General features: G+C 32.1%; 1 long non-coding RNA gene and 1 pseudogene across 1 annotated transcript; both read left to right on the top strand.

The window, feature by feature from the left end:
- The first annotated feature begins 1889 nt into the window (after positions 1 to 1889).
- LOC136271893 (uncharacterized) lies at positions 1890 to 5500 on the top strand (annotated as a pseudogene).
- An 884-nt stretch (positions 5501 to 6384) lies between these two features.
- Positions 6385 to 7854, top strand: LOC136271731 (uncharacterized). The gene is made up of 2 exons (XR_010709693.1): positions 6385 to 6452; positions 6858 to 7854. It is a non-coding gene; the product is annotated as an uncharacterized lncRNA (long non-coding RNA).
- The last annotated feature ends 6844 nt before the right edge of the window (positions 7855 to 14698 follow it).

The following is a 14698-nucleotide window of genomic DNA, read 5'->3' as shown; positions in this document are numbered from 1 at the left end:
ATCGCATGACCAATCAGTGCACATGTGTAACTGTAATATAATTGCCATCAATTCATCGTAGTTGTAAATTCACCGTACGGGTGACCGCTGTTAACCGGACCCCGTTAATTGATCGGCATCTAATTATATTTGTGATTTCTGTGTGTTCATGCAGATCGAACCTGCTCTGTGATGAACATAATATTTTCACACCTCTATATTTTGAATAAGAATATGACCGTGCTTAGAATCGCGGTGAAAATTGGACAAGTCGAGACTAACTTGTCAGTAAACTATATATGGCTCTATCATATTTAGTTTTACAAAATCATCAGTACATGTAAATAAAATATAGTTAAAGACAAAATCTGATACATATGTCTCATTAAAACTTGTTTAATTTCATTAGACATTTGTAAACAAACGGTCGGCCATTTTGTTTTGGTTTATCACGTGTTACAAATACAATTGTAACAAACACACGCCAATACTTTGTCGTATTTAACCAGGAAATACTGACTCCGACAGTTCTTATTTAAAATAAATATACATGTAAAAAGTATACTATTCGGTAAAAAATGATAATTTTGATTAAACAACCTATACTTGATTTAATTATCTCTGACACACAGTCGGGATTCATGAAAGATAGATATATTGGTGAAAATACAAGATTTATTTATGACCTAATGGCATACACGGAATCAGAACATATACCTGGGTTATTAGTTTTAATCGACTTTGAGAAAGCTTTTGATTCAATTTCTTGGTCCTTTATATACAAGGTTTTAAATTACTTTGGTTTTGGGAAAAACTATATAGACTGGATTAAGATTTTAAATACAAAATTTAAAGCATCTGTTTTACAATGCGGACATTTATCTGAACAAATCAATATACAAAGAGGTTGCAGACAGGGTGATCGATCCTATTGCCCCATATCTATTCCTACTCTGTGCAGAAATTCTATCTATTCTTATTAAACAAAACAATAATATTAAAGGCATTTTTGTTAATGACAAAGAACATAAAATTTCACAATATGCAGATGATACTTTGCTTACTCTTGATGGCTCACCAATTTCTTTATTTGCTGCTCTTGATAACCTAGATTTTTTCTCAAAATTCCCGCTTTTTTGCCAACCCTGCTCTCTCTCCCTCCCCCCTCTCTCTCTGATAATTATAAATGTTAATTATAAGTTCAAGTATTGCTGTAAATAATAATTTTTCTGAATATTTTCCATGCAGAATAGGAGTGCGTCAAGGGGAAGCTCTTCAAAACCAACTTAATAATTTTTATAATTCATACAATTATACAAAAGTGTGGTAGATTTATCTAAGTTTTTAAATTATTTGCATAACTTTCTCATCCATCCTGTATTCAATATATAATGGACACACTAAAATAAAATGGAATTATATTTTGATGGCTATTAATTCTTATCTAAAAATCTATATTTTTCATAAAAAATCCATCAATTTGCAATAATTATAAGATTATAACATGTAAATGAAAAACTTCAATGCTAAAATAAAAGTGATACCTTATTTATACCTTTATTAATGATTAATGCATTTTTTTTACCTATAGATGTAGTATAATGGTATTTTTTGTTTACCTTTAATATATCTATATAAAATAGCCTATATTAGTTCTCTCCATCTGAGATCAAGGTATACATTTTTTTTTTAAATCTTTTATCAAAATCATTTACAATTCATCACAAAACATACATATTTTGATACTTGTATCATATACATATATCTTTTGTGTAGTAAGCATAGTTTTATATACAAAAATATACTATTGTATATAAACATTTTTATAAAATAATTATAATCATAAGTATTCATCGTTTTTATTCTACATTTCATTTTATATTTATATATTGTAAAACTAATGAAAGATAAAAAGTTATTCAAAAAAGAAGTTTTCTCGCTAATTTCATTGTAAAAACCCAAGAAATTTGGAGATAAAATTTTCTTTAGTGTAAGAAATATTTATTTATTGAAATGAATCTTCATGGGAGTACCCACGTACATCTTAAACATTTTGATGATTTTTGTGTTTGCATTTCAGATATCTGCCTACATTGCAACATCCGTGTCCGCCCATTGCAGGAGGGACTACAGTGTGACAGGTGTAACCTCTGGCAACACCGTACATGCAACACGGGGATCACAAGAGCAGAATACAGACGTCTTAAAGCTCAAGGGGAATTCCAGTGGGAATGTACCAAATGTTCCAGGAATGACCAGGTTTGTTTAATATTAGGGGAATTTAACTAAAAACATCTTTCTTAATCACCTTTATGTAGTCTGATCATTATACATAATTCATATCAATAATTGGTACATGTACAATTATTCTGCTTTCTTTAAAAACATGTACCAAATACCAATCTGGGTAAAATTTTGCATTTAAGGTTCAAAGAAGTTAAATAAACAAAATCATATACATGTATAATGAAAACTGACTCCCTTTTTTCCATGTACATTAACTAAATAATCAAACATTCTTCACTTTTAGCCAATGCCTGCGGCAGATTCAGATGATTCCACTGTACCAGCGCCAAATGATGCTACATTTCACATCTCTCTTGCTGATGACAGTGCTGTACCAGCTCCAGATGACGTAGATGACAACAACACCTCTGCAGTTGCTGACAATAGTGCTGTACCAGCTCCAGATGATGAAGATGACAACAACACTTCAGTTGATGAGAACAACAACCTAAATGGATCAGTGGTAAAAATATTTATAAACATGTACACTACATTTAACAGAATATTATTTGAATTTGGAATTATTCTGATTCTTTGAATCTAGGGCTTTTAAGAAAATTTTAATACTTGATGAACTCTTTCCAATATTTCTTTTCTATTTACCACGGTACTTTTATCATTATGTGGTGGAAACTGTTTATTTGATATTAAGTTATTAAACATTTTCAGAATCTGCATGAGGACAACTCTTTTACTGCTGACGCATCATATGCAGTTCCTGATGCAGTCCAAGAGACATCCATCAGGGAGGACATCATCAACGATGCCATACAGCCAGAGGACCCGCAACCTGCGTATGAGGTGGTTGAGGGAGGATCCAAAAGGGGGAAAAGAAATTAGTGGACAGAAGAGGATATCAGTATACCATCAGGGTAAGACATCAGATAACAAATATAAATGTTACAATGTTTAACAAAAAAATCAATATATTTAAGAGCCATTCTCTGAATGACCGAAACTTTCCAGCATGCAACCATTTTGCCCCAAATATCCAAATATGTAGACCTTATTAAACTATCTAAAAATCATATGTCAAATTGTTTGTATACTGACCAGTTTAACTTAAACCAGTTTAATAAAATTGCTCTGCTAAATTTCAGCGCTCCAAAGGCGATTACTGTTACTGGAGGTGCTGCAACAGAGGGAAAAACCAGCCATGCCTTGCAACGGTGATCCAGCGGGGAATGGATTACCAAGAAGGACGCATGCTGCACAACCCCCCTGCAGAACCCGGAATACACCTGGCAGTTAAAATGAAAACAGAGGTAAAAAAAACCTAATTTGTAAACTGCATTAACTAACCTTGTAAACTGCATTATATTTCATATTCTAAAAAATTATTTTGACTTGATGAACAACAAATTCTTTTATTTTTAGGTAAAACAGAATGCAAGACAGAATATATTCACCTGTTCAGCCCCTCGCATAGTGGAAGAAGTGATGTCGAAATCTGCAGACGTAAATGCACCCCCAGCCAGCAGACCAAAACCAGCCAACCTCACAAGAATGGCGAACAGAGTGAGGCTTACAATGAGACCCAAAGACCCAAAGGACTTGGATTTGAGGTAAATAAATATAAGTTTAAGAGATCAAATGTGTTCTTATTATAATTGTTTTTGATAGTTTGTGTCATTAAATATTTATAATATTGACAAACTTTTATTGTATCTTTTAGCTGGATCAACAGTTTTTGGAGGACCAGATCCCCAACTTTAAGACGCTTGATGTCTATGCATCTGGACAGAGACACCTGCTAGTCTACTCGGAACACCAGCTTGAACTCCTGTCCAAGGCAAAGACTTGGTATATGGACTCCACCTTCCATGTAGTGAAGAAGCCATGGACCCAGCTTCTCAGCATCCATGCCTTCATTCGAAGTGGCCAGCACATGAAGCAGGTTCCTCTGGTATTCTGCTTCATGTCTAGGAAGAGGAAGGAGGACTATTATGAGGTATTGTAGTACTTATAATGTAGTGTTATATCAGTACATGTATCACCACAATAAATATTTCAATCTTCCGAAAGCAAATAAATTCCTAAAATGAATCAAGAATTTATCCATAATGCAATTCAATTCTTTTGCAGATACTTCGTCAGATTGACCATCTTCTTCCAGAGCAAATCTGTCTGCAGGGTTTTGTGGTCGACTTTGAAGCGGCAATGTGGAGAGCCATCCAGGATCGTTTCCCTGGATTCATCATTCAAGGTTGTGCGTTTCACTGGACCCAAGCTGTCTTCCGGAAAGTGCAAGAATTAGGGTTGCAGGTAAACGCTATTGTCTTAATTAATGTTTCCATTGGAAAAAAAATTCTATTAGCTTGATAACAAATTGGTAATAATGATAACAAATTGAAAATAATGTATGTATAATGTTCACGAGTTATTGTCTTAATTAATGTTTCCATAGTAAAAAAAAATCTATTAGCTTGATAATAAATTGGTAATAATGATAACAAATTGAACATAATGTATGTATAATGTTATTTTATAATCACTGGAAAGTAATACTGTTTTTCATTTTTTTTCAGAGAGCTTACAATGAGAGAGGGGACATATTCTCCTTCCTGAGGCAGGTGATGGCACTACCCTTTCTTCCGCCTGAACACATTGTGCCAGTGTTCCAACACTTGGAGCAGAGGGCAAGGTCCAACTTGCTGATCACCTTCATGGATTACATCTGGAGACAGTGGATAACCAATCCTGTATTTCCTGTGAAGAACTTGAGTGTATTCATGCTTTCTGTGAGGACTAATAATGACCTTGAAGGCTGGCACAACCGCCTCAACCGACATGTGAACCAGCAAGGGCCTGTGCCGTTCTATCTTCTTCTGACCGAGCTCTACAAAGAAGCGGAGAACATTCCCCTGCAGGCAAGGCTGCTCTCTGAGGGAAAGATGGAACGTCTGCACCGAAAGAAGTCTCGAGAACTGAATGGAAGACTTTTCCAGAAGTGGGAGGAGTACAACAATGGAGGAGTCTCGACTACACAACTCCTGCGTTTTTGTGCATCCTTGTATGGGCCAGTTCCAGTGTAAATGTAGCAGTTAATGTGATTATGCAGTAGTGATGTGCAATGCTGTTGCACATAACTTTGTAGTGCTTGTTATGTAACTGTTATTTGTTCAGGCGCATGTGATTGATTTTGATGTGCATAATGTTTTGATGTGTAATGCTGATTTTGATTATGCATTATGTTTTGATATGTAGTGCTTATAGCTGTTTGTAGATGCAGTACTAGTATTGTTATTTCACAGATTTAATTACATCTAAATAATGTCATGTCTTACTGTTTCTATGCCTGTTATAGCTTTATTAAATATTAAATGAGTACAACTTATCATTGAATTTGTTTCCTTCATAATGTTAAATAATGGCCAAGTCAATGATAAAGAAGGTAGGATGCCTGTCACAGTGGTTTTTTTAGTACATTGTACTATATTGACTTCGATGAGAAGACGAAATATATAAATTATTGTCAAAAAAGACACCCAAGCAACAAGATACTAATTATATATAAGATATGATCCTAAATGCATAATATGTCCACCCAGCCTTATACATGGGTTTATATGATTAACAATGACAATGAAGACAACTTCCTAATAAATATGATAAGGGTACACGTCTTGAAATGTTAGAATTATACACACTAGGTACAATGGTATCCATTATATAACGTTAATGAAAAGACACCGGAAGACCATATTATCATCGATATGATAGAACTAATTTCATATTATGTTATAACTACAATGCTACAGTTTATTTAGATTTATTAATCAAATAATTTAACATCATATAAAAATGACGAATTAAACTTACTTTTTATCATCCATGAAACAGTTTTACTTACTCACGATTTCACGTACGATCATTCCGCATTTCCTCTGATTTATTAGGAATTGATTAACTGTATTACATTATTAATTACGCAAAAAATAATTACGTTACTGTATAACATACTTAATGTTAAATCTTTATTATTTTCTCAAGTCCCGAAACATCTTATTCTAGGTCTCGAAACATGTTAGTCACGAAACATCTTGGTCACGAAAAATCTTATAAGGTCTCGGAACGTCCGGGTCACGAACCGTCTTGGTCACGAAACGTCTAAAATTCGATTAGTTGCATCCTCTGTTCGGTGATTCGGGTGAATGTTTTGACCAGCTGGACGATGTGAACGCAAGGTATTGCTTTGAAATTGATTATTTTCACCATTAACTTATACATGTGTTGGATGTTTATAATTTGCTGTAGTAATTTTTGGGAAATCCAGGTCTAAGTTCTTGAAAAGGAGGTTGATGGGGGGGGGGGGGGGACACACTTATTGTTGATAAGATTTTCCATTGTTCAACAAACAATAATTGAATCAAAATGAAAATAACATAGCTTCAAACATAAAATAAAATATTTTAGACCAGATACTACTGTAGTCATTATATGACATAGTTTAAACAGCAACTGGCAACTGCATACATGTAGTAGCTTCTGTATTCAGAATTTTATTCAGAATGCTTTTATTACATCTTAGGCTGAATGACTTATATTTATTGTTTAAAAATCTAAATGAAACTGTATTATTCATGTTTAAGATAAATAGAACAGACATAAAGTACAGCCCAGTGAAAGGAACAAGTTCATCGCAAGAAGAAGAATTTTAATGCTACCACTGTCCAGAACTACTAAGTCTGCTGTAGCAATGATGTGATCATATGAGTGCTTCACCGGTCTGGACAATGCTCGAAAGTCCCCCAAAAAGGCCTATTTCCATAAACTACGACTCGGGTTACATCAACAACAGCCAAGGACACTCCTTATTGATTCGAATGGACACATCTCTACAACCCGACTAAACCTCTGCAGAACAAGACTTTTAAACTGTAAAGTATTCTCATTTCAAAAAACCTATAAACTATAAAAATACTTTTTTAATATGATCAAATACCAGTATATTACAATGTCTGTCTGTAAGCTAGAATCTTAGAAAATCACATGGTTTTGATTATTAAATGATTGATTAGACCTTGAAGATATTAACTTTCATTTTCTTAAATAATTTGTTATATTTGCAAATATTGCATAAAATATTAGACTCCATGTAACATATATCCTCACACCTCCAAATTGATAAGTGTTAACTACTTTTTTTTCCATTTTCTTTGTTTAAACATTTATTGATAACTTAGTTTTTATTTGCAGCAATATATGAACAATTAAGAAACCAATGTAAAAACACTGCATTAGGAGATGAATGCATGGGTCATAGAAATGATAAAATACACCAAACAATATTCAATTATGTCGTATATGAAAATATATGTAACAACATATACCCCATGTATTACAATTTTTATATAACAAAATTACTTGGATGGAAAGTTGTTTCCATGTGGGTTTTATTTTAATCTGTGTTATGTAACTAGTATATAATTGGAATTAGCTTTTATATCATAAGTAAAATGCTGGTATTGATGAGAATTGTAAGGTGAATGATCTGTGTGATACTTTGTATTTTATACATTCATGCTACAAAAAGCAAGTACATGTACATGTAGTAATACTTGTCATATATAAACAATGTATATTTTACTTCATGTCTTGGATTTAAAAATATTAATGTAGGTAAAGTAGTGAAATGTATGAAGGTAAACCGTGTGTAAAGAAGAATATTCATCAGGAATGAAGTGTGTTGCAATCAGCATAATTAATTAAATGTGTACATCATATTTTTGCACATGATTTGACAGACTGCTCCATTGTAAGCTTTTTATTGGCCAACAAGCTTTTCATATCTCCCTCTGGGTCATCTATTAAATACTGACAGGCTTATGATATTAAAATCTGATCAGTTGGTACATCATGGGTGGAAATAAAAAGTTCACTTTGGACTTAATGGATTATCAAAAAAATGATATCAAATCCTGTTTTATTGTAAAACATTAGATTATATTACTAACAAAGAAAAGGTTTATCCCAACTTGTAAGTGGGTCACTTTGACCTCATTTTGGAATTTATTGACATATTCAAATCAAATCTGTGTCATACCTCTATAGTCAACTACTGTCTTGTAGTGTATTTTTTTTTTTTTTTTTTTTTTTACTAAAGATGGATACTTTAGACTTTTCAAAAATATTTTATGGTGTACATATTCATTGTAGTTCAAAACAAATTGAGACAAGTGTATCATGTTCATGTAACAGTGAAGTTTTCTTTGTTTATTCATGTACGTGCAGTTATTTTGTAAATTGCATTCATATTTTTAAAAAAGTAAGATCTTTGTTGCATTTTTAAAGGGAGATTTGATAGGCATTTAATCGAGATGAAAAAAAAAATACAAATGTAAAGATTTCTATGGGAGTTTTTTTTCTTGTGCAATTTTATCATTTTTTAAATAAAAGTCCCTAATAAGGGAATTGCCATATGGATGTTTCTCCATTATTGTATCTTGGCTGTATTTTATTTATTATTGGAAACAATTTCCGATTTTTGAACAAAATAAATTTGGAACTGTTTGAAATTGTTTTGTTTTTACATAAAGTAGAAACCTTGCTCAGCTTTTGTGAAAGCAAAAATATAAAAAGTTTCAGTAAGTTTCAGTTGCGGAAACCCTTTGTAAACAATATGTTTCCCAATTGTATATGGAGGTTGAAACTATGCAGAAACTTAAAGTTTCAGTAAGTTTCCGTCGCGGAAACCATTTGTAAACAATATGTATCCCAAACGTATATGGTGATTGAAACTATGCAGAAACGTCAAGTTTCAGTAAGTTTCCGTTGCGGAAACCATTTGGATTCATGGACAGCCTAAGTTTCAGCACTGCGGAAACTTAATGAAACTTGAAGTTTCCGTGCTGAAACCTGCTGGAAACTTAAAGTAACCTTAAGTTTCCGCAGAGTTTCCAAAGGGTTTCCGCAGCGCTGAAACCAGATATTTCATCCATTGGACATAAACAAACATATCTGATGAATAAAAGTTTCATAAAAGTCCACACGCATGTTACATATACATGTACATGTAGCACGTTGCTTTTTATTTCTCTCTTTTTTCTGGAGTCTTTTTTGAAGTGTTTGCGTGTGTTTTTAATCTTAGAAAAATAAAGAGGTGCTCGTACGACGAAACCCTACTAGTGTAAACAGATACACAGATTTTTTGTTTGATTTTTACTTGCCTATTCCTGCCTCTTAAATAGGGAAGGGGGGGGGGGGGAGGAGAGATATATAAAGCCAATTGGTATGTAAATTTAAAATGCATTTTTCGAAAAAAAAATCATGAATGTTTCATTTGAAAGGAATTTTTCAAATATAGTATTAATGTTAAACATTAGAGAGGGGAACGAGGCAGCTGCAAAAAAAGGTTGTGAACAAATGTCACACTCGTGTAACAGTTCTTCATTCGACTACCATTGTGTAATTAATGCATGGGGAAATGAAACAATAGAAGTTTGTGCTCATCGATCAATGATTGTTGGTAAGAGTGCTAGTATATATCATTAAAATCATGCATATCAATTTATCAGTTAAAACGTCGTATTTTCTAACCAGTTTTGTGTAGTTTTCTTTTGAATTATTTCTTCACACGTTAGTTTTTTCATGCAGGAAATGTTTGCGCAGAATATAACCACGGAGGAAAAAGAATTCAACGCATCAACAATGTTCCTTGCGAGAAATGTCCGCCTCATTACTTTTCGAATGAAAGCTACAACTGTAAGGTTTAGTTTAAAACTTCATGCTTAATTCAGGGGTTCAATATCCAAATATTGCTAATATCTTTATACAAAAATATTTAGAATAATTCTAATTCAACTAAAAGTCGTGCAGCACAAAAAAGCAGCTCTGCTTTATTTTACAGATCAAGAGTGTTATGAATACGTCAAAAATTTAAAGACATTAAAAACAACACAACTGACAACCGAATCGATAGATATGGAGTCAACAAAACAGAAAAAAAGTTACCCATCTTCATCATTAATTCATGATGGGGACACAGCAAGTTCATTTCAAAATATTGAAACCCCAAACTCCAGTCATATGTAAGTAAAATCAATAAATAAATGCAAATTATTATACATGATATGGTAAAAAATCTCTGAATTATATAAAACTAGTTTTATACATTTAATTAATTTACATCTCATTTCTTTTTAATCTTTTTTCCCTCCTTTTTTTTTTTTAGTAAAATCACCATTATTTGTGTAGTCTTCGGTCTAGCTGCTATAGCGGTTGCCTTAACAGTTAAACAACGATCATGGGCATATAATATGTTTACTCAGTTAAAAAGTAAATATTTTATTTCCGTTAAAAAGGAAATATTTTATTCTACCACATGTATATCTATACCTTGATCTGCGTTAATACTTATGAATTACTTTTACTTTCTTCATTGACATTATTACTTTAAAATCTTTAAAGGAGGGATTTTACAATGTGAAATTTTAAAAGTTAAACAATCAGTTACGTGTATATCTTTTTATTTACGTTTCATTTGAGAAGTAAAAATCCGTGAGTTTTCTATTTGAGACAAATGAGCATTGATGCTGTATAATATGAATCATTTTCATTCATGTTTTCTTTCTCTTGTAAATAATGTTATCGGAAATATCGAAGAAGGCCACGAAGTAAAAACTATTTTGTTGGACAAGGGAACGCATAATTGTTTACAAGATGTGTGTCATGAACTTAATGAATCTTAAGACAATACAAATTTAAATGCAATATCCAACTGATATATGTTCTATTGTATGTGACATTCGTATACATTATTATTCATTTATTTATTAAATTATTTGTCGTTATTCTATATTACAAAGAGGAACTGTAACGGTTTACTCTTGATTTACAGATTATAAGGAAATGCAGCAATAACCATTGATATGGTTTATAAAAAGGGAATGTTGGACATAACTATTTCATCACCAGTGAATATATTTGTATAAACCGTACCGTCTTCCAGTTAGCTTTACCGCATTCTGTTCTAAAAGATCTGTTAAATTGACCTGTTTGAAATTGTCGATATCAATATTGTCTCTGAGCTTTGTATAGATTTTTTAAAAATATTTTTTTTGTCCTTTTTAGTCCACGATATTATAGTCTGCAAAATTGCATTTGGAATGAGTTTATTGGTTTATATAGATAATATTGATCTGTTATAAACACAGTTTGACACACGTTTGCCGCTAATGAAATATTTTTTTTTTCAATAGGAGTTGATAACGTATAGCCAAGTTTAAAAAGCTATAGTAGTCTTTGATAAATATGTTGAATTTAGGTTTTACGTCTAATGTCGGAGTTTATTCATTCCGGTTTCAGTAATTCAAATACATGTAGTTAACATTTATAACTTCTACATGTATACCGACCACTATTTGCATTTTATTTGAATTTATAATCAAAAATTACAATTAAGGCATTTTGCAAATAAACTACAAAATACTTGCACCAGAGTACTTGCTTACGGCATTCGTATTTCAACACAAGTGTGATGATGTTCGTAAGGTATAACTGAATTGTAACTGATAAGTTATTATTGTGAAATTAATCAAAAACCTACTTTCATTTTCGATAAACAAGCCAGAAATAGCATGAATATGAGCAATGTAGTATACAGGCTTTAGTGGATCAAAGTCAGGGATAGTCTCGATCAAAATATATACTTGCAATGAAATAAGATTGAATGATTACGTAAAGAGTGAATATATTTACTGTGATCATATTTAAAGAATACATAGAAATTAAGATTTGACAAATGTTGAATAAATAAAATGAGTCAGTTTCTTTAGTGGGCGATTTTAGTTTTGATACTTATTCGCAGACCTCTGATGAAAGGATGGGATAGAACTTTCCAGAATGGGGTAACAAAGAACGCGGATTGACTGATTAACGAAAAGTGTAAGACCAGTTCATCATGCATCGCAGGCAGATAACTTCGACCGGACTTCAATTAATACTAAAAGTTAATAAATAATATGGAACAATTATTGCGATTTTAGTATTTATGGAAAAAACTTTCTAAAGCGGGGCTCCCAGAAACAGGTTGACTAATTGACATCATTGTACAAAGCCAGTTTATCGGACATCAAAGATTCTAATATCATTCATATACTCAGTTCTATACTGGCAATTGGCCAAAACAAGGACCGTCCTTTCCAAACAAATGATTCGTCCTCGGAGACACAGTTTTTCCAAAAGAGACCCTTTTATCACTGTATACACTCGTGCGGAAAAATATGAACATGCAATTCGTGAAATGAAAGTGTACCTCCGTATTGGTACCTTGTGGACAGTCATTACTTTACGATACAAAAGTGAAAAAAATGGTTTAACATATTAAGCATTACATCATAATAATGTGTTAAGTTTTAGTTCATGTTCTGTTACGGCAAAGAAATAAATTTTAAATAAAATAAACTTAATAGGGTAGTATGCTCATCTTTGATCAAAATATTGATTCAATTAATTATTTCAGATATCGAAATTAAATTATGCGTTAATAGGTAAGCGCTTACTAGTAATTGCAGACAATAAGCTTCAATGTGAACAAGTAGACAATTTTCAGAGTAAAACGGATGTGTGCAGATAATTCAAACTGTACTCATATTATATGGTCAATTATGACCAGAGTTTCTCACAAGAATTGCAAAGTTAGGTATATGCAATGTTTAACTTTGTAAACTACACTAACATAAACTAGACACATCCCTCATATCAGAAAAAAAAATCAAATAAAACATACACTCACACAGTAAGTTAAAAAAACAACAAAGAGCCACAACTCTGATGAAAACTCTCACATACAGAATGATATAGTAAACGTTAAATTGCACATCAGTCTAATATTGTCATTTATTATCCTTGAAAACAGGAAACATACGCTGTGCCTGCGATACAGCAAATGAAATACGTTATAAAATGCAAAAACCAGTCACAGAGTATACGGTTAAACCTTTAATAAGAAACACATTAAACAAAAAAATAGTATGTGAATGGCTTTGTTTGTGATTTTATCGATCTTGTTTCCTTGACCTTGTATATAAAAGTTTCAAATACACACAAACAAAAGTTAATTTATGTAGTAAAATCATATATTATGATTTGTCTGTTTGATGTTGTAATGTTTTAAATAACGATTTAATTTCTTCAGATTGTTTCTACAGTCATCAGTGTAATGCATGTATCTCGAAATTTGCTGATACAAATAATTATTGTAATTGATTGCAAGTACACTAGCCATGCTCAAATTCGTGTCGGCTTTATCTGATACCTTAAGTGCATCATAAATGGCGTGGGGATAACTGAATAAAAACACAGTCCACATTTTCATCCATTAAGCAGTTACTAATTATTCCATTCTTTGATGTTCTAACTGTTAAGGGTTTTCTAAATTTACAGTGACGTCCAATTTTCAACAGGCAGTTTTAAGAAACAACAATTCTATTTTTATCGATTTGCTCTGACGTTTAATCAGCCACGAACAAGTGGATTTTTGAAAAGTTAGATTATATTGAGTACAATTGTCGAAATTAAAATTGGGTTAGATCTCTTCGCTCCTACCACTACAAATGTTCTCAACATGAATTAACTTTTACATAATGATTTAAAATTGAAATAACCAATTTAATCGCAATCAGATTGTAACTATCATATCAAAACAACTGTATTTCTTTCTTTTTTTTGTTTTTGCATCTTTTAAAACTTTATGTTTATTTAATTGAATAAATAACCTTAATAAAACAACAATTTGTGACCACAATTGCACAAAATAAGTCCCCACATCTAATTCAAATCATCTTAACCCTCTAATGCAATGTCTATTATAATGATGTATTTGTCTTCCAATACTTATATAGCAAATGCGTAATTTTTAGTCGATAAGAAACGAACAAAATGAAAATTCGTCTTTTTTTTGCAAATTAGATTAGCACCAATTATATTTATTTTAAAACAGTAATATAGTGTTTCTAAGTCAGTATCACTGATATTTTGTGGACATACATCTGGACTTGCTGGTCGCCTTGTATCGCATATGTCCTGCATCTTGACGCACTGGCAGCAGACGGTATATACTATCGACAGTGGACGAATTGAAGACTGGGCAAATTCATATGTTTCAAACTATATTTTTTATTCAAAACACTGTCTGGGCGAATTCAATACGAGGCGAAACCGTTTGTGAGTTTAAAAAAGGGCGAAAATAACACGAGGCAAAAATATACAGTAGCTCCTCGTGCAGATTCCTGTGGTGACGTGACGGGGCTATTAAACATATTATGAATATAGAAATACTATATTAACTTCAAATGTATCATTAAAACAAATTACACTGCATTTGTCATTTTCAATTCAAAGCATGTAAATACATATACAAAACTTACGCTTAACGTTAAAATTTAGTTTATGGAATCAAGAACGCAATAATATACAATGAAGGTAGAGCCTT

The sequence above is a fragment of the Magallana gigas genome, chromosome 9, assembly GCF_963853765.1.
Source record: "Magallana gigas chromosome 9, xbMagGiga1.1, whole genome shotgun sequence".
Taxonomy (NCBI): Eukaryota; Metazoa; Mollusca; class Bivalvia; order Ostreida; family Ostreidae; genus Magallana; species Magallana gigas.
This window is presented reverse-complemented; position numbering and strand designations above follow the sequence as displayed.